At 40.4% G+C, this 19220-nt stretch overlaps 2 protein-coding genes across 3 annotated transcripts in view; one reads left to right on the top strand and one right to left on the bottom strand.

Moving 5' to 3' along the window:
* SGCD (sarcoglycan delta) overlaps positions 1-19220 on the bottom strand; it is a 394603-nt gene that overhangs the window by 237600 nt on the left and 137783 nt on the right. Inside the window, exon 3 of the mRNA XM_081851583.1 lies at positions 18188-18372. The gene's annotated coding sequence lies outside the window, so the exon portion shown is untranslated. The remainder of the gene's footprint in view (positions 1-18187; positions 18373-19220) is intronic.
* LOC309336095 (syncytin-2-like) overlaps positions 1-19220 on the top strand; it is a 396307-nt gene that overhangs the window by 255454 nt on the left and 121633 nt on the right. The gene's annotated exons all lie outside the window — the stretch shown is intronic.

Here is a 19220-nt window from a genome sequence, read left to right as displayed (position 1 = left end):
GGGTGAGCTCCCATTGCTTTCTCCCACCTTCTGCCAACCTAGCAGTTCAAAAGCACACCAGTGCAAGTACTGTTGTACCTTGGAGGTTCAACAGCGGGAAGGTAAACGGTGTTTGCGTGTGCTCTGGTTTCTGTCACGGTGTTCCACTGTGCCATAAGCAGATGCCATCCCCCCTTGGCCTGAAAGCGAGCAATACACCCCATATTCTTTAACTTTAGCTGGACTTTAACTGTCCAGAGGTCCTTCCCCACCCCTTGCCATTTTCATAGGGGAACAGAAGTGTGCATGTGGAAAGAGTGAGGGCATAGTGATATATCCAATGTCATTTGCTGTTGTGTCACACCATGTCCACTGCTGTGAATGAAATCCTTTTGTAACCAAAGAAAAACTTTAATAAAAATTATTTTCTTTAAAATATTTTGACATGTAGTATATTGGTTAAAAAAGCCAGAATTCCATAAAGCACCGGGTACTTTAGTGTGAAAGTAATATTACAAATTGTGACAGAAACAGTACAGTGGTACCTCGGGTTAAGTACTTAATTCGTTCCAGAGGTCTGTTCTTAACCTGAAACTGTTCTTAACCTGAAGCACCACTTCAGCTAATGGGGCCTCCAGCTGCTACCGTGCCGCTGGAGCACGATTTCTGTTCTCATCCTGAAACAAAGTTCTTAACCCGAGGTACTATTTCCGGTTTAGCGGAGTCTGTTACCTGAAGCGTATGTAACCTGAAGCGTATGTAACCCGAGGTGCCACTGTACTGTTATAATCAGTAAAAAATAAAGCAATAATGCAGCCTGAGTAAACAAGCATACGGGCCACTCGAGCCGCTTTTGACATTCATAATATGAGCATGATCATTTGAACTGGTCCTCACTTAAACATGAATTCGACAACCAAGAGAAGAACTGCATGTGCTGCCACTTTGAGCTCCCTGGAGAAAAGGTGAGCTATAAATGGTGGGAAATAAATCAACAAGTGGACATGAGAGGAGTCCACAAGTGGTTCCTCACATGGTTAGGACCAGCACAAGTGAGAACTATACCTCACCTCACATGCACCCACAGTGGCATTGCACAATTTCACATTTACAGTGGTACCTCGGTTTACGAACTTAATCCATTCCGGAAGTCCGTTCTTAAACTGAAACTGTTCTTAAACCGAGACACGCTTTCTCTAAAGAGGCCTCCCGCTGCAGTGCCCTTCCATCGTTTGGCTTCCGTTCTTAGACCAAGGTAAAGTTGGCAAACCAGGACACTACTTCCGGTTTTGTGGTGTTTGTAAACTGAATAGTTCGTAAACAGGGCTGTTCCTAAACTGAGGTACCACTGTACTCTGTGTGCTTATGAATAATGAAACTACATAGATAGGGCTAACTGCATGGTCTTTCCAACCCAGACAAAATGGAAAGCAAAGTAACAATTTATTTTGTATCCTTTTTTAAAAAGCATATCTGTGTTAACATTTGTTAACTTTGCTTGCTGTTACTGTTTTGAAATATTGTATATAAGCATGGCCAGAACCAAGCAAGAAAAACTGAGGAAGATACTACATTGGAAACATGAGATTGTCAGCTGCTCTGTGAACATCACTTGGAAGAAATGAGAGCATTGAGTGGCTTCTTAGAAACACTTCATGCTGAAGCATGATTTAGGGGGCATTTGGAGCCTGAATGAGGTAGCATCTGCTTGATTCTCACATTGAATACAAAAAAAAAGAAAAGAAAAATTCTCCTGTGTGAGGCAAAAACTATTGAGTGAAAGGAAACTTTATGTAGCAAGAAACTCAGGGATGAACCTTGAACGATTTTTTGGAGATGAAGTGGGGGCAGCCGCCAAATTTCAGAGTTTCAGGGCAAGGTGACATTAGCACGCTGAAGACACTCAGCTCTATTTCTCCACAGCATCTGAATTAGGAGAGACTGTGCAGTCCCTAGACCAGTCCCTGGACACAGTGGTGAGTAGGGTGAGGAAAAAGAAATGTGGGTTTGCCATAAGCATCTGGTTGGCCACAGGATACTGAACAAGATGTCCCTCTGACCAGATCCAGAAGGGCTCGTCTTATATTCTTAATATTTTTGTATTAAATAAACTGTTATATTAAGACAATAATAATAATAATAATAATAATAATAATAATAATAATAATTTATTATTTATACTCCGCCCATCTGGCTGGGCCTCCCCAGCCACTCTGGGCGGCTTCCATAGAAAGCAAAAATACAGTAAAATATCACACGTTAAAAACTTCCCTGAACAGGGCTGCCTTAAGATGTCTATGGAATGTCAGGTAGTTGTTTATCGCTTTGACATCTGCTGGAAGGGCGTTCCACAGGGCGGGCGCCACTACTGAGAAGGCCCTCTGCCTGGTTCCCTGTAGCTTTGCTTCTCGCAATGAGGGAACCGCCAGAAGGCCCTCGGCGCTGGACCTCAGCGTCCGGGCAGAATGATGGGGGTGGAGACGCTCCTTCAGGTATACTGGACCGAGGCCGTTTAGGGCTTTAAAGGTCAGCACCAACACTTTGAATTGTGCTCGGAAACGTACTGGGAGCCAATGTAGGTCTTTCAAGACCGGTGTTATATGGTCTCGGCGGCCGCCCCCAGTCACCAGTCTAGCTGCTGCATTCTGGATTAGTTGTAGTTTCCGAGTCACCTTCAAAGGTAGCCCCACGTAGAGTGCATTGCAGTAGTCCAAGCGGGAGATAACCAGAGCATGCACCACTCTGGCGAGACAGTCCGCAGGCAGATAGGGTCTCAGCCTACGTACCAGATGGAGCTGGTAAACAGCTGCCCTGGACACAGATTTGACCTGTGCCTCCATGGACAGCTGTGAGTCCAAAATGACTCCCAGGCTGCGCACCTGGTCCTTCAGGGGCACAGTTACCCCATTCAGGACCAGGGAATCCTCCACACCTGCCCGCCTCCTGTCCCCCCAAAACAGTACTTCTGTCTTGTCAGGATTCAACCTCAATCTGTTAGCCGCCATCCATCCTCCAACCGCCTCCAGACACTCACACAGGACCTTCACCGCCTTCACTGGTTCTGATTTAAAAGAGAGGTAGAGCTGGGTATCATCCGCATACTGATGAACACCCAGCCCACTATAAAGCACACTTCTCACTTGAAGCTGCCAAAAGATGCTTCCTGAAACTTCCCCACACACACACAAAAAAAGCAATGTGTATTTTTACAGAAATAAATTAGTTGTTACAAGAGCAGAAAGGGGAGACGTCTATTACAATTATGGCAAAGGGTGGGAGTTATTAACAAGATTCTATCAAGCAGTGATGCTGATGAAAGTCGACATTAATATTCTTATTTACATAACACATAATCTCTAAAATAAAATACGTGAGCATCAACAGCATTGCTAAGCACTGCTGATCTTAGCTCCTAGTTTTCCTTAGAGGACTATGCTGTCAATAAAGTACTAACCTCTGGAGCACCTTCTATTATTTTTATTTTTTTCCGATAAGCAAAATTAGAGTCTTCTAAAAATTCTGAGCAAACTTATACTTCATTCTTACACTGTTAGCACAACTGCATAACGATAGGCTTTATGTAAGAAATCCCCATTTCCCATCTTAATTTCAAAAGGATTACTTAGTTCCAACAGAATTAAAGTAATCTGCCTTAAATAGCAACTTTTAAATAAACAAAATATAATTATTTAAGATAGTATTTACATATGCTTTAATCTTTTAGATTATTAAGCTTGTTGCACCACTGCTTATGCATTCTTACCAATAATGTGTTCAAAATATTTTTTATAAAATTTCTTTAAGTGATACAACAATAAAGACTGGTTATTTTAAGAATATGCAATAAGTATCTTTGCTAGCATATTTAAGATAGTAATAAGTATTGGCTACTGTCTTGTAGCACCTTAACTTTATCATAGGTGTATGTTTTCATGGACTAGAATCCACTGAAATCAATACAATATTGCTGAAAGAAAGGCAGTATAATTGAAAGACCATTGTTCTCTTCCTGTTGTTCAGCTTTGGGCTGAAAAACTCATTTTTATTCAAAGTACTAAAAATAATCCTCCCATATCTCAATTTTCATATACTAAGTACAGTACAAATGTATTTGTAGTTATAGCTTCCGTTGTGACTGCATTTAGATGCATCCACAGAGTTTCAAGATGATAAATATGGTTACTGGAAGCTTAGTTATGATATCAAATTGTATTAACTCCTCTTCCACAGCAGCAAGGAATATTCAGATGCGCAGCAAATGTAAACTAGTTGTTTTGGTATAACAACTATGTCATTGAACTGCATTCTAGAAATCAGTTCAGGATTATTGAAGAGTTTCCTAAAAGTCACTCTATTGCGGCTTTATGCCAGAATAGGCACATCTCTGAAACTAGCTCAGTGCAAGACAGAAGGTAAGTTCTTTGAGTACTTTGAAAAGATGAACTCTTTTATGGGTATGTCCTCAGTAAACCTGAGAGACAGCAGCCTTTGGGTCAATGTGAAATTAAAAGATGGCTACAAGCGTTAAGAACACACAGTGTGTGTTAATAATAATAATAATAATAATAATAATAATAATAATAATAATTTATTATTTATACCCCGCCCATCTGGCTGGGCCTCCCCAGCCACTCTGGGCGGCTTCCATAGAAAGCAAAAATACAATAAAATATCACACGTTAAAAACTTCCCTGAACAGGGCTGCCTTAAGATGTCTTCTGAATGTCAGGTAGTTGTTTATCGCTTTGACATCTGCTGGAAGGGCGTTCCACAGGGCGGGCGCCACTACCGAGAAGGCCCTCTGCCTGGTTTACACAGATCACCATGCTTAGCAGAAATGCAATGTATTAAATATGTATAACTACCAAAGAATTGATCTATGCCTACCTTCCAAATGTGCTGTAGACAGAGCTTGGATAACTCTGTAGGCTTATATATACAATGAGATATAGAAGATGATACTGCTTACAAGAAGAATCTTCTCATAGATTAGGCAAGGCAATTTTTAGCATTATTTTGAGAGAGAAGCATTATTATAAACTTTTCAGGTTCAAGAATTCAGAGTAGACTGGACAGGAAATCTGGATGAAGAAATCATTAGTGCTAATGGAGCTATGATTAATATTTATTAGTGAGAGAGAAAGAGGAAAGAGGGAGAGAGAACATGCATCAGCACCCATAATACCTTTCCTGGGCTTGTAGCAAACCCTCTAGAGATTACATGCAAACCTGAAGGGTATTGTGATAAAGATGGCAGAACTCTCTTTTCTCCTGTAGATTTTAATGTTTCATTGTGTCCTCTGAGAGAAAGGAATAGGTTTATGAATGAGAAAATGAATGTAGGGGACAGCTCACTCCCCTCTTTCCCAAGACCCTTATTTGTTGTTGTCGTTTAGTCATTTAGTCATGTCTGACTCTTCGTGACTGCCTCCTGCAGTTTGGTCAGACTCATGTTGGTAGCTTCAAGAACACTGTCCAACCATCTCGTCCTCTGTTGTCCCCTTCTCCTTGTGCCCTCAATCAACATCAGGGTCTTTTCCAGGGAGTCTTCTCTTCTCATGAGGTGGCCAAAGTATTGGAGCCTCAGCTTCAGGATCTGTCCTTCCAGCAGGAACCGGCAAGCCACTCCAGTATCCCTGCCATGAAAACTCCATGGACAAGAACAACAAGCATATAAAAGACACGCAATATATATAATGTTGCTATGGGAGAACAGAAAGCATTCAGAGAAACAGAAAAATGCTGGGTAAAGGAACGTACCCTTAGCCTTGGGGGACTCGGGGGTTTGGGGAAAGACCCCCTCCCACACATTTGGCAACTGCAGCAGAAGTATCATCCTCTCTGATAGAACTTAGTATTTAACTTACAAAGTGAAGGAAGCAAATGTATCCCCAGCAGAGGACAACTGCAGAGCAGCTAAACATTTTGCCATCTCTTCACATCTATCTCTGCAAGACCACTACTGGAAGAAAACGCACCCCCCACTGATTGACAGCAATTGCCTTGAAGCCAGATTTATGAGTGGAGTAGGGAGTTAAAAACTGAAAGACAATTAAAAAACAAGGAAAAGGGGGGAAGAAAGCTGGATTGACTCTTCTGGGGTAGGGACTTCTGGACTAGGAGTATAGTTTTGTTTTTTGTTGCTGTTCTGCCAGTGTTGTTAACCCTATTATTGGGAGAGCTGTGTCTGTGAGTACGTCTATATTGGAAAAGGAGTATGACAAGGCTGTATATTGTCTCCCTGCTTATTTAACTTATATGCAGAATTCATCATGCGAAAGGCTGGGCTGAATGAATCCCAAGCTGGAATTAAGATCACCGGAAGAAATATCAACAACCTCCGATATGCAGATGACACCACCTTGATGGCAGAAAGTGAAGAGGAATTAAAGAACCTTTTAATGAGGGTGAAAGAGGAGAGCACAAAATATGGTCTGAAGCTCAACATCAAAAAAACTGGGCCCCATCACCTCCTGGCAAATAGAAGGGGAAGAAATGGAGGCAGTGAGAGATTTTACTTTCTTGGGCTCCATGATCACTGCAGATGGTGACAGCAGTCACGAAATTAAAAGACGCCTGCTCCATGGGAGAAAGGCGACGGCAAACTTAGACAGCATCTTAAAAAGCAGAGACATCACCGTGCCAACAAAGGTCCATATAGTTAAAGCCATGGTTTTCCCAGTAGTGATGTATGGAAGTGAGAGCTGGACCATAAAGAAGGCTGATCGCTGAAGAATTGATGCTTTTGAATTATGGTGCTGGAGGAGACTCTTGAGAGTCCCATGGACTGCAAGAAGATCAAACACATCCATTCTTAAGGAAATCAGCCCTGAGTGCTCACTGGAAGGACAGATCGTGAAGCTGAGGCTCCAATACTTTGGCCACCTCATGAGAAGAGAAGACTCCCTGGAAAAGACCCTGATGTTGGGAAAGATTGAGGGCACAAGGAGAAGGGGACGACAGAGGACGAGATGGTTGGACAGTGTTCTCGAAGCCACAAACATGAGTCTGACCAAACTGCGGGAGGCAGTGGAAGACAGGAGTGCGTGGCGTGCTCTGGTCCATGGGGTCATGAAGAGTCGGACACGACTAAACAACAACAGGTGGATGGATAAACCACAGCAATGCCTGTGATTAAGTAGCCAGGCGTTCCCATAGCATGTGATTCTATCTGGTAAGTCAATGAGCTAGCTCTGCCGCGAAACACTGTGCATGATGTCTAATATCAGCATCCCCAAAGTCATTATTTGCATTCTTTAAAGTGTTGCCCCTCTCACTGCTGAGCAGAGGCATCAGCTTACTAGGGCAATGGGGGAGGGCTGGCACTGTGTGTGTGATGCTGTGACGTCCGGACATTGGGAGGAGCTGGAGCAGAGCCAAACATGGCAGCTGCACGACTTCAATGACCAGTGGCTCCCCCTCTGCCTCCTCCTGGTGCTGCCACCGGCAGGAGGCTGCTTCAACCTGCCTTCCCCTCCACAGCAGGAGGAGAAGGAGGAGGGGTTCACAGATTTGTATGAATGTATTTAAATATGGAAATGATAAAAAGTATGGTTGGGTAGTGCAATATATTGCCTCATAGATGAAGACTTTTTAGCTGTGCTATTTCCACAGTGAAAACTCAACATGCTCTCTTTTTCTCTCTCAAATATCATATGACTTTGCAATTTCTGCTTTATCTATAAGGCCTTATATTGTACTACCCAGCCATACTTTTTATCATTTCCATATTTAAATACATTAACACAAATCTGACTATTTTAAGGATATTACATACAGGCTTGAAGAAAAAACTGTGTACATCTAGCAGGCTGGAGAACCTGTGGCCCTCCAGAGGTTGCTGGAATTACCTACCTCCCATCATCCCTAACCACTGGCCATATAACAACAATAACTGCAGGGCTACATTATCCTTCACGCATAGTACCAGGAATGGCTTGCTAACAGCACCCCATATGTGGTGCAAACCAACAGGTTGAGAAAAACAGAGATTCACAGATCCAGAGTTAACAAAAATGAAATTATTGCAGTAGTCACTGATGTAAAACGACCCTTACCAAAAATGTCTCTCACTTTTAATCGACAAGGTCTAGGTTAATGCTGTGAAAAGTCCAATGAAAGCATAGCCTGTGGCTCAAAGTAATTGTCAGCACTGAGCAACCATCACCTTTAACCTATTATAGATTTATTACTCCATGTGCACTGTGCTTATGACAAGGTATGTTTGAGTTAATAGTTAGCAGCCAGAAATTCTTCCTGGAGAGAAAGCAGTCAAGGTGTGTGTCTGTCCAGCATCACTTTTAGCTTCTGCTTGACCCTATAAGGATGCCAACAGCAACTGTAAAAATTCAAAACCTTTTTTTAAAAATCCCTTTAAAGCATTTTTAAAAATATGTGATTTTGCAGTGTTTCCCAAACCCGTTTTTCCCATGGACCACTTGAACATTGCTAAGGGTTTTGATGGACCACTTAATGATTTTCCTGCTGAAATTACTGAAAGAGCTTCGTTTAAAGACAATTTACATTGTTGAAAATACATTTAGTTTTTGTTGTGAGCAATGCAGATAAGAATCAAAAGTCCTCAGCTGAACTTTGTAAAACTAGTTTAAGCCCATACTTTGCATAAAATGTCCTTATTTAATTTCAAGTCTCTGTTGAGACCCTAAAACCACATTCTTTAAAAAAACACACAAAAAGCCCACTCAGACAATTTATATTTGCTGTAATTGTCAAGGAACAATCACTTCCTTCCAGCCCTCCTCCCCTCTAGTTGCCCTTCTCCTCTATTACTGGTATATTAAAAGAACCTTATTTCGTTTTACCCTCTTTCTGCAGACACACATACCAGGTTTAAGAACCTAAGAAAAGTCTTCTGGGTCAGGACCATGACCCAGTTCTGCATCATGTCCTCACAGTTGCCAGAGCAATCTCCCCTCCCATGGTTTCCAGCAACTGGCATTCAGAAGCATACTACCTCCAGCCTTGGATGCAGAGCATAGAATTGTGGCTAATAGCCATCGATAGCCTTTTCTATCATGAATTTGACTCATCCACTTTCAGAGCTATCCACCTAGCACCACAACTAGGTGTGTGAAGTTCTGGACCCTGACACTCATTCCCAGCTTCATAAATGATGGCTAATGAAGCTGGGAAAGATCATCTGAACCCAATCCAATGTCGAGTAAATTCACATACTGGCCAATAATGCATTGGAGCTTTCCCCTGGGTGTTATAGAGCATCATAAACAACAGACTGAAGGGTTGCAATCAGATTTAATTGGCTCTGTGTTTGGCTCAAAACAAAAGAAATGCTTCTGGAATGGTTGCAATAAAATTGCAGAGCAGGTCTGACTCACTTTCAATGTAACTTCATCATTGATGGGTTTTTATGGAACTCAGATGCTGCAATTTTCATGACGGTTGACAGGTTTATTTTATTTGCATTTGCTTTGTTTTGTTCCTGTAAGTTTACAATGCACACAGAGACTCAATAGGTAAGTCAGACATAAAGCCAAAACCTGAACACCTGTAACAACTGAGATAGCAGCCTGAAGTTTTCCAGCTTAACTACGTTTTCTAGCGCATTTTCTCCACCATCCTTTTTTGTAAGGTTCATGTTATAAAATATTAGCTAATTATAACTGTGTATTATAGTCTCTCATCACTGACCAACAAAAATGCATGAGCAATAACGAAACAACCACCCTAAAATAGAGAAAGCAGCAATATTTGATGATCAGAGAGTCACTTGGCTACTGTGTACCTGACTCCTATTTACACAACTAGGCTTAAGGCACCTAAAATACAGACCGTCACTATACTGCACTAAACCTACTATGCCTGCTCCCACCTGCTTCTTCCTTTAGTCAGCAGTTTTCTTCAGGCCCAGAGCAGCTGGGAAGGATGTGAAGCAGTGAAAGGGCTGGTGAAGTAATCAAGTAAGAGGCTCATCAGCTTCTTAGATTCTTGGTAGGAAGAACGAGGCAGTCCATTGAAATCTGCATTACTAAACCACCATATGAAAAATAGCAACTATTTAAAATAAAGGAACCTGTTATGGTTTCAAAATATTCTTGAAACAAGTGGCATAAATCTAATATGGACATTTCAGCATGCAATAATTATTTAGTGTGGAATGTGGTCTATGTATAAATAGAAATGTGTGGGCAGGGAGGAAGAAACTACATAATGGTTATTTATTCACTGCTGTTAACTGAGCATCACCATTAAATATTGTTGGAAGATGCACTGGAGAAAAGAATTGAATGCCACCAGGACAGTTTGACAGTGCAGTTGTAGGAAGACTTCTCCCTACCTTTGGATCTCTTAAGGAGGGTTAATCAGCAGTTGATCTGGGAGACGTTTTTGCCCATTAGGATGTTAGTCTTGCCCAGCAGACTAACAAAGGACAAGATGAGGGGTAAGTCAGCAGGACACAGAGTGTGGGTTCTGTTTAAGGAGACACTCATGCAAAAAGGTAAATAAAGCCATACTTAGTTAGGCCAAGTTTTCATATAACCGAAATGACACTGGGCTCTATTAACATTGTTGTTTTAAATTTATTACCTGCATTTCACCAGCAGGTCCCAGGGTTACAACAATTTGAAATTCAATATTAAAAATGCTTAAAACAAGTTAGCCACAGGGATAAAAACATAATCACTTTGAATTGTTTTGTTCATCTTATGGCAATGGACCTATAGAAATACATGCTTTTATTTTATTTTTATTTTTATGAACAGAACAGTGACTCTATTAAGTAACTAGTAATAGAGAAACTCTGTACATGTTAATTCAGAAGGAAGTTTTACAGAGTTCAGTATGGCTTACTCCTAGGTAAGTGTGCATCGGATCACAGGACAAACAGTAGCATTATATCTTCAGGCAAGACTGATAAAAGGGCTGTTACATTTGCAAGGATTTTTGGCGCTCCTCCAGCACATACAGGACAAGGAAGAAAATGGTGATGTTGTAAGTCTCCAATCAGACAACATTGGCTGCGAACTTAGATTAACTGCCAGTGAGGGGAAAACAAAGCTACTACTAAAATCCTGGCCAATGAGCTCTTGAGTCATCTCTTATAAAGCAGCAACCTATGGGGTTTCTGCTGGCTCCTTTCCCAGCAGTTCTAAGGAAGACATTGCTGCAAGCATTGCACAAAGGAATGCCAGCACACAGCTAGCTTCCTAACCCTTTGCCTCTACCAACTATAAGAGACATCCTAAACCATTTTTGTGTCACTGTTTCTCATTTATCATACCGCTAAAAAAGAGATTCTTCTAAAAAACCTTATACTTCTAAGGAAAATAGTGCACAGAATCCTACTATTATTTAACGTTTATTCTTGTTTTGCTGCTCCCCTCAAATTTCTGTTGGCTACACTACCATCTTAGGAAGAAGGCTGAGAAAAGAAGGAAACATCAGCATGCATTTTATCTTCAAATCATTACAGTGGTACCTCGGTTTACGAACTTAATCCTTTCCGGAAGTCCGTTCTTAAACCAAAACTGTTCTTAAACCGAGGCGTGCTTTCCCTAACGAGGTCTCCCACCGCCGGTGCCCTTCCACCATTCGGATTCCGTTTGTAGACCAAGGTAAAGTTTGCTAACCAGAACACCTACCGAATTTTTCCGTCTATATGATGCCCCCATGTATAAGACACCCCCCCCCCCGTATTTTGGGGAAATCAATTTTAAGAAAATGAGGGGAGATGGCCCAAAGTTGTTGAGCTTTGGGCAGGAAACACTCCCTAGATTGTTTCCCACTCGCAGCGGCATTGGGGGAAGTTGCGCTCCCACCAACCGGCTGGCTGGCAGGCGTGCCACTTCTCTCCTCCCCCCCCCATGCCACTATTCATGTATTGGACGACCCCAGTTTTTTGCCACGATTTTTGAGTCAAAAAAACCTCCTCTAATACACAGAAAAATACGGTACTTCCAGTTTTGTGGAGTTCGTATACCAAATAGTTCGTTAACAGGGCTGTTCTTAAACTGGGGTACCATTGTACTGTGTTTCCATTTTTGCATGTGCTTTTGCAAATAAAACATAATTGGACTATGTGCTCATTTAAAAGAGCTCAAATGTCCAGCAGCATATTCATATGTGTATTATTTTTTAAAAAAAATCAGAAAGAATACATGAATTTTGTAAAACTATGGTTTGCTATGTGTAAGGTGAAAAGTTTTGTATTCTACCTTGAGTTTATAAAGCAATGGCATCCACAACAACACACACATGCATATAATGTAAGCATGAATGGGACTACTTTTAAAAGCTGTATACAATGTATTTTATTTTTTTAAGTATTCCCATTCATGTTTACATTATACACATGTCTGAGTTGCTTTGGACACCACTGGTGCATACAACGTAATTTAAAGGGAGTGGGTGGCGCTGTGGTCTAAGCCACTGAGCCTCTTGGGCTTGCTAATCGGAAGGTCGGCGGTTCGAAACTGAGCAACGGGGTGAGTTATGCTGGCCACAAGACCCAGAAAGCTGTCTGTAGACAAATGCCAGCTCCCTCGCCCTAAAGCAAGATGAAAAAAACACTGCATATTTGCCTTTGTCTGGATTTAACTGTCCAGAGGTCCTTTACCTTTTTACCTTACCTTTACCTTGCAACATAATTTAACATCAGAGAAATGATCTGCAAAAGAACTTATAAAATGTACATGGGCCATTCAATCTGTGAAGTGCAACACACACACACCAGGCGAATAAGCCCTTGGCCTTTGAACAGACAGTTGCTTCACTAATATGGCATTAACATCTCACTAATATTTAGTGCTCTAATAACACTACAATGATGATGCAGGTAATTAGGCAGCTTGCAAGGAGCCTAAGATCCATAAAGATGTGGCAATTATTTTTGTTATCCTTAAGACAGCAGGTTCATTCAGGGATACAACCATTCACTTATGTAATTAAATTTTAGAGCCTATACAGCGTCTGTCGAGCATTTTAATTATGTTCACCATCAGTTGCCAGCATCTTGGCTTGTTATGGGGCAAATGAAATGTTATCATAAAAGTTTTCTCATTCTGTTTTAAATGTAACTTTGGAAATGCAAATTGCTCAAAAGAGTAAGAAATTTTAGACTTTTTATTTTTATTAAAGGCATTAACCCCACAGAAAACCCCACACAGGTACATTCACAAATAATAAAAGTATTCCTAAAACGGAAGCACCTCAAGTTGATTTTTGCCATGCTTACTAACTCGTGGCAGAAGGAAATAGGCTTAAGGAAGTGCCACAGTAATATATTCAATTGTACCAGCCAGTCAAATGTTTACTGTATGCCACAAATATTAGTCCATGTACTCCTATATTTAGTTCATCATGAAATTTTTTTCATGATGCATACCTTACACATTCTATACTTGTAGGTTTCACCTGAGCTGTCAAAGTTATATCCTAAAGGTCACATATTGTTTAGGATGTTACTCTGGAATAATTGTTCCTTGATTATTATTTTTTTAAAAAAAATACCAAGATTGTAAAAGGGTAAAGGTAAAGGACCCCTGACAGTTAAGTCCATTCGTGAACGACTCTGGGGTTGCAGCGCTCATCTCACTTTAACGGCCGAGGGAGCCGACAGTTGTCCACAGACAGTTTTTCCGGGTCATGAGCAGCACATGGAAACACCATTTACCTTCCTGCTGGAGCAGTACCTATTCATCTGTTGGCAGTAGGTACTGCTCCAGCGGGAAGGTAAATGGCTGCTCATGACCCGGAAAAACAGCTTACCCCGTCATGGGGATTCGAATCATTGACCTTCCAATCGGCAAGCCCAAGGCTCAGTGGTTTACACCACAGCACCACCCACATCCCTAGAATTTCTTAATCTTTTGAGCAATTTGAATTTCCAAAGTTACATTTAAAACAGATTGTAAAACGTAAAGGTAAAGGGACCCCTGACCGCTAGGTCCAGTCGTGGACGACTCTGGAGTTGCGGTGCTCATCTTGCTTTACTGGCCGAGGGAGCCGGCGTACAGCTTCCAGGTCATGTGACCAGCATGACTAAGCCACTTCTGGCGAACCAGAGCAGTGCACGGAAATGCCGTTTACCTATAGTACAATTATCATCAAGAGCAAAACATACCTAGGAGGAATTTTTAAGCACTGTCTGAAAGACTACATGACTGTCATCATATTATTTGCTTCCTGATGGATTTATTTTATGGCCCATGTTAGTTTTAGACTTCAGTTTCTTATTTTCAGGAACGTCAACCCATTTCTGCTGATGCTATCATGAGTTTTTGTACAGAGATATTTGTTATTGGAAATTGTGCTTCAGTATATGTCAAGGTGATGGATTCAGTGAAAGCTTTGTCAGGACAGGTTGGGTGAAACGGGCTGCAAATGTGATGCTACACCACAAGACTTGATATGTTAACAGTGAGTCTGCTGATCTTGCAACTTGGCAAGACAAATACAAAGTGCATCACTTTGGTATCGAGGTCCCAAAGCCTTGAGAAGGACTTAAGAAGATTCATAATAAGCCACACCTCCCTTGAGCAGTGAGTAAATGCCTAGGAAAGACTCACTTCTTGTTAAACTTTAAATATTCTAAAACATGATCAGCAATACTCTGCTTTTATGCATATTTTCTAAACTGTTATGAGAGCCTGCAGAGAGTTAGAATCAGAGTGAGACTGAATCTCAAAGGTCACCTTTCAGTGCAGGAAATCCACTACTACAGCACCCCTCTGGGTCATTCAGCCTCTACTTAAAACCTGCTAATGAAAGAGTGTCCATCACCTCTTGTGGCACTGCCAAACAGCTTGCACCAGCAGGAAGTTCTTCTGAAAGTTTAGTCAGCAGTGGTTTGGGTCCTACTTTCTGGAACAGCAATAATAATAATAATAATAATAATAATAATAATAAAAAATTCCTCCATCGCTTATGTTACACTCCTTCAAATATGTAAATATGGCTGTCATATTTTGGGTTATTGGGTTGTTGGTGCTTTTATTTTTATTATGTTTTTTGTGGTTTTATATTTTGATTTTATTCTGTGAACTGCCCCGAGACCTATGGGCATAGGGCGGTACATAAAATAAAAAATAAAAATAAAAATCTCCAGGCTAAATATGCCTGATTCCTTTGAACTTTTCCATTGAACTTGATTCCCAAGTTCCTCACCAACTTCATCACTGTACTGTCAACAAACCTTAAAGTGCAGCTAAAAGCAGTCTTCTTAACATTTCCATTTGCTTCATTTTATGAAGTGACCACTAACTATGCCTGAAAAGTGTGTTTTCTTGTAAGGTGGTTCACGCTTTGGAATTTTCAGATTACCACTATATTCTTTTCATTCTCGGAACCATCGTCTTACTGTCAGATAGTGTTTAGCCAAAATCAGAGAGGTGTGTGGCATAGTGTTTAGGCACTGGCTATAGACGCTTTTGTTTAGGAAGGCTTTCCTGTATAACACAGTCATTTATGGAAGATCAATTTCATATCTAAATAATGGATTTTTGTCATTTTTAGAGCTTGTGTGGATGGTTTTATTGTTTTTTAGAGGAAGATGATTTTATTTTATTGTTCTTAAGAGTTTGGGCTTCTGTGTTTTCTCCTGCTTTTACCCAGTACATTGCTTTATGCCATGATGTAGTTTCTAAATTTGTTTAATAATAATAGCAAATAATAGCTGAAATATTTGGGTAAACGTGGAATAGGAAGCTATTGAAGGAACAGTGAAGAAATATTGTAACACAGAACAAATAAAAACAGATAGCTGTTTGTAAATGGCAAAAGGAAAATTGTGGATAGATACAGACAACATATGTATTCAATATACAGTATATGGCATCAAAATCACAATGAATGCACAAATTGCGCAAGTAAGCAAATCAATTAAAAAGATGCAGTGTGTGTCTGAGTGAAATACTCCTTTTCCTTTTACATTAGGATGTGGATGACAGTCATATTGATATTTCCAAATTAATACAGCAAGCCATGGGGATAGTTCTAAAAAGGTTTTCTAACTTTGTGTCACATGACCACCAACTGCAACGAAAGCCACATTCGTTCCAAGCAAATAGGTCTAGGCTAACAAAACATGCAAGGGACGCGGGTGGTGCTGTGGGTTAAACCACAAAGCCTAGGACTTGCTGATCAGAAGGTCAGCGGTTCAAATCCCCACAATGGGGTGAGCTCCCGTTGCTCAGTCCCTGCTCCTGCCAACCTAGCAGTTCGAAAGCATCTCAAAGTGCAAGTAGATAAATAGGTATCGCTCTGGTGGGAAGGTAAACGGCGTTTCTGTGCACTGCTCTGGTTCGCCAGAAGCGGCTTAGTCATGCTGGCCACATGACCCGGAAGCTGTACGCCGGCTCCCTTGGCCAATAAAGCGAGATGAGCGCCACAACCCCAGGTCACGACTGGACCTAATGGTCAGGGGTCCCTTTACCTTTACCTTTTAACAAAACATTTGCATTGCCTAATGACACAGTGTATCTGTGATACATTGTTGATAGGGAAAAGGAGGAGTCAGGGCTATGCTACATATAACAGTTTTAGTAACTGTGATACTATTTCAATTTCCATAAGTATAACTGGCAAAAAGTGTTTACAGAGCGGCTTCAAGTTAAACCAAACATCCAAGTGCTGTATGCAAGAACCAATCTTACAAAAACATTGAAATTTGTAAAGCACATCACATAAACACTACAGATCCCTTTACTGAAGCTTACAAAATTAATGTACTTCATGGTTAGTTTTTAAAAAGTTAAATCTGTGTATTACTAAAGCACACCCCTTTTCCAAAAAAAAGATTAAAATTTGATGCATAAGAAAAAGAAGCATTTGAAATGAAAAAGTGTACACATAACCTTCAATTTGATCTGTAAACAATACAACACACTATGTACATGAAGCTTGTAATACCATACTGCAATATTCCAGATGTTAGACAGCCCTGGCCATGAGGCAGCCATAGGTCTTGAACAGTGCGACACTGGAAGTGAGTTCTCTCTCTACCAGCTGATGAACATTTGCATTCTTTCTTCTTCTTTTGTATTTTGAAAAAATGGAATTTATTTTTCATCTTGTACTGTAGTCAGATACACACTTCTGATTACAAAATACATGAAAGCTCCACTGAAAACAAATGGTGCATGCTGAGTGAGACAGGCATTCCATTAAAAAAACAAGGAAGTACTTCTAAGGCAATCAATCCTAATTCCAATTGGCTGCAGCTAGTATGACTAATGGCCAATGATGATGGAAGCTTTAGTCCAAAGTATCTGGATAGTATGCAGTTGGGGGAGACTGCTACATACCATTTCTCTCTCAAAACATACAGCAGTGTGGGAGCCAAATCCTTTGCCTGCTGAAATTGCAGCTCAGTTACACCTGTTCAAACTCTATACGTGCACATTTCCATCTATAACTCCCATCAGTTCAGAGAAGTCACTTAAACATAGAAGACTACATACATTTCTCCATAACGACCCCGTTTTTTAAAACACTTTTCAGATACAGGAAGCTCTTGATTACTTTTTGGGTTGCTTCAACTCTTGAAAACAAGCTGGAACAGTACATATTTTTTATGTCAAGTATAAATCTCCATCTTTGAACCAGACATTTAAGATAAAGGTACTCATGAACCATGTAAACAATTTATCATTCAACAAAACTCAATTAGTTCAAGCAACTAATTCATTCTCTAGAAATAATCTGGCCCAAACAAAAATTGTGGAATTATGCAGTGTGAGGTCCTCTGTATCTGTTAGAATAAGCTGCTTGCTTATGCTGTGCAATTTCCTGTTCCCCAAAAACGATTAAACACAATGTGCCTTTTTCTTATCTCTTCCTGCCCAGCCAAGTCAAAAGGTATAGCTCTGTGTCATACCTGATATGCCACACAAAACCAGCCAAGTCTCTCATACTTAAAATCACAGCAGTAATGGAACAGTACAGGATATTTCATTCAAGGTCAGGAAGGAAATAAGATCAAGATAATAACTTCTGACTGTGTGATTCCTTCACCTCTTTTTATAAATATTTTTTTGAAAAATGTTTTTCAGGCTACTGATGCCTGCTTGTGGTAAGATCAACTAAGCTCCTGGCTACCAATGAAATCAGCTGAAAACAAAAATCACATAAACAATGATATAGCACCAGTAAGTGCTTAAAGGAACCAAGTCTTATGATTTTATATTAATGAGAAAAATATGGGGAAGTTAACAAAATAAGAGATGCTTACCTTGGCTCACCTGATGGTTCAGAGTTTTTGATACAGTTTCCACGCCCCTCAGAGCAACATTAGAGAGAAGACAAATTCCTCAGGTTGCTGCCAATGAACAGTCTCAAGTTCCACACAGTCTTAATCTTCTGCGTACACAGACATGTAGATTTTTCCCCTGAGGATGACTATAATGTCCTCAAATCCTTTAAGAGTCATAAAACAAAAGAGAGAGAAGAAAGACAGAAGGTGTGGTGTTAAATTCTAGGGTCGCTTGTTTGGCTGATTCAGAGCAGAATGTAACACAATACTTGATGGGAATGAAGTGTCATGCAGGGAGAAAAAGCCTGAAAATCCATCACCTTTTGAGGGAAATCTTTGAATTCAAGAATTGTGGCGCATGTGTTATTCTGCCTTCTCTGTGATACTAAATTAGAAAATTGACGTAGGCTAAAATGATGTGCTTTATTATAATCTGGGCTGGTCACCGTAAGATGACAATGCTAGAAAACATTTACCAGTAAATAGAGCATTAAATGCAAATTGCTGTGTATTGCATGGTTCAAAATAAGAATCAACCTAGAATAACTAAACCAGAGTGAACCACTTCTACAACAACTTTCATTCAAAAAAAAAAAAAAAACAATACAGTGTAGTTATTGTGACACTTTTTTGAGGCAATGATAAATAATCACAATGCATAGGGAAGACTGAAATGGAATCTTTATAGAGAGAATCCTATAATGCAGTGGGCGGAATTGTAAGGGGAATGCAAGCAGATTAGTATTTGCAGAACTCGCCAATTTAACAGCCAAAATAAGGGACCAGGATAAAAAAAAGATAAAGGGCTAATGGAACTCCTTTTGGGGACTATTTAAAAAAAATACGACACCAAAACTAATCTACAAGTAGAGGTGATCCTATGAACAACAGTTAAATACAAAGAGGGATAAAAAGGGGGAAAGTAGGGTAGACTAATAAACTGATATGCAGTATCACGAACAATGCCATGGAAGGTCAGGTTGGAAAGTCGTTATAAAAATCATGTATGACA

Source organism: Podarcis erhardii, assembly GCF_964252035.2.
Source record: "Podarcis erhardii genome assembly, chromosome: 2".
NCBI classification, from domain to species: Eukaryota; Metazoa; Chordata; class Lepidosauria; order Squamata; family Lacertidae; genus Podarcis; species Podarcis erhardii.
The sequence above is the reverse complement of the archived record's forward strand: the minus strand, read 5'-3'. Positions and strand labels throughout refer to the sequence as shown.